Source organism: Pteropus vampyrus, unplaced genomic scaffold (genome assembly GCF_000151845.1).
Source record: "Pteropus vampyrus isolate Shadow unplaced genomic scaffold, Pvam_2.0 Scaffold2424, whole genome shotgun sequence".
Lineage (NCBI taxonomy): Eukaryota > Metazoa > Chordata > Mammalia > Chiroptera > Pteropodidae > Pteropus > Pteropus vampyrus.
The window spans coordinates 6397-8727 of NW_011891205.1; the positions used below are offsets into that span (position 1 = coordinate 6397).

The following is a 2331-nucleotide window of genomic DNA, read 5'->3' on the forward strand; positions in this document are numbered from 1 at the left end:
GTTTCCCTGCACCCTCCTCAGAGTCGCCCAATATAAGACAAACGCTACGATGAGGACTTTTTTTTAATTGAGATATAATTGACATATGACATTGTGTAAGTTTAAGGTGTACAATATGTTGGTTTAAACATTTATATATTGCAATATGATTACCACAGCAGCATTAGCTAACACCTTCATCGTGTCACATAATTCTCTCTCCCCAGTCTGCTGTCTCTTCTTTATTTTTTGTTCCTTTATCAAAAGCAGGAGGGCCATTCATACAAGCAGAGAGACATCATTTTCATTAATGAAAACATGCCAAAGGAATAGGATTTGCAAAAATAGAATTCTGTCGAGTAACGAAATATAGTACTTTTCAGGAGACCGATGCACGGGTGACGAGGTGGCCGAGTGGTTAAGGCGATGGACTGCTAATCCATTGTGCTCTGCACGCGTGGGTTCGAATCCCACCCTCGTCGTCCGCCTCCGCGCCGGGTACCTTTTCGCCCCTGCAGTTTTAGTGCTTTGTGAACCGGATATCAGGGGCTGTGGGAGAAAAACAACGCGAAACGTTCTCATTCCCGGCAAACTTCGATTTGTAGAGGGGGTTCAGTCTGGCCTATCTCCTGCCTCGTAAACGGTGGCTGCGGGTGACACGCAGCGAGGGCGTTTGCTCCCAAGGCCCGTTTCCCGCGCGCCTCGGCCCCGGCAGGTCGGAAGCTCCGCGGTCCGCGGCGTTGTCGAATATTCTTTGCCTTTTAAATCCCAGGCACGTTTCCAGGTCCAAGGCGCTCTTTCCTGACACCTTCCCACCCGCTACCCGCCCCGCCTGCGCGTCGAAGACGAGCTTCGTCGGCCCCCGGGAGCAGACGCGGTCCACACCCTGTGCCTTCGCTTAAGTCGTTCCTTTTGCCAGGACGGGCTCCGCTCCTTTCTCGCAAAATCCTTTTGCAACACCCAGATCGACTACCCCTTGCCCGGGAATCCGCAAACGAAAGCATCGTCCTCCTCTTTGCAAATTAGCTGAATTTAAATCGAAGATCTTTTCCAAGCGCGCAGCCTGTTTTTCCTTCTTTGATCATCTTCCGCCACGTACATTTTCTTTTTTAAAGCACATAATTCTATAAAATCTCACCTGTCACCTGTTTTCACTTTAAAGTAAACTACAGCAAGGGGCGGGGGAAACCGTCGGTTACCCGAATTTGCAGGGCCGGTCGAGGTTACCTCTCCGACACTTGCCCCTCTTATCGCCTGTCTCTGTTTTACAGATGAGGAAACTGAGGTAGAGGCCAGACAAACCCAACTGTTCCTTCCTTATGAAGGTTCACAAGAACCAAGTTCTTTTAGATCAAGTGGTTGAGGTGGTGAAGTCTTTCTAACATGTTCACCTCCTGCCACTGGGCTTGCAACTTTTGATACCTGGGGACCGCTGTACACTCGTTATAAGCCAGCGGATGGAGGCCTAAGAAGCACAAATTTTGAAGTAATGTCTGTTTTTCAACATTTCCCTAACAATATATGGCATGTGGTTCCAAACTGGCTTACGCACTTTGACCCATTTAACCTTGGAAGTAAAAACCTGGGAGGTGATGCCGCCGGCTGGAAGCCCGAGCCGGTCTTCAGGAACTGGGGGGTGTGCTTTGTGTGTTTTGATTTTTCTCCATTAAAGAATCAGAGATAATTGGTGCAGACACCGGAGCAGCCTTATCCCTCCTGTCACTTGCTCCCCACTTTACCTTCTCTGAGAAGAAACTTCTAGGGGTACCACCCTTTTATGCCCTTGTCTCTCCAACTGTGCACACTGTAAACATTGAACAGGTATTTATAAAATAGACATTGCAAGGTGTGTCCTGTGTGTGTGGCGGTGGCAGGGAGCGATGGAAACTTTGTCCAGGCAGAATAAACCCAGGGTGTCCGTCACTCCTGTGAATACACATCACGGAAAAGTGTGCCAAAGTCTTGTGCCGTCTCAAAGTGGAGAAGTGGGTCTGGGGCACTTTTGTCTCTGTCCCTCACCTCGAAGGGCAGAGAAGGGGAACCCGTTACGTGGATAGGAGCTCTGAGCCTCCTGGTTCTCCCCGCACAGTCTGGACGTCACGGACGGCTCCGGGACACCGGCGTCACCCGCGAGGCCTGCGGGGCCCGGCGGAGGAAGAGGGGTCGTTACCCCGTTTTAACATCCAGCGCTTTGACCTGGGAAAAACACCCACGGCCTCCACGTTTGAATCAACGTTCGGACCTGGAACCAAACACCCCATGTTTCGCCACGAAGCCGGCCGTGGAGACGGCTCTTCAGTCCTCACTGGCTGCGGCGCTCGGCGCGTCGGGCGCGGCCGTCTGCTCCGCGCT

The 2331-nt window shown here is 51.4% G+C and overlaps 1 non-coding gene across 1 annotated transcript; it reads left to right on the top strand.

Annotated features, from left to right (window-relative positions):
• The first annotated feature begins 379 nt into the window (after positions 1 to 379).
• Positions 380 to 461, top strand: TRNAS-GCU. The gene has a single exon. It is a non-coding gene; the product is annotated as a tRNA-Ser (tRNA).
• The last annotated feature ends 1870 nt before the right edge of the window (positions 462 to 2331 follow it).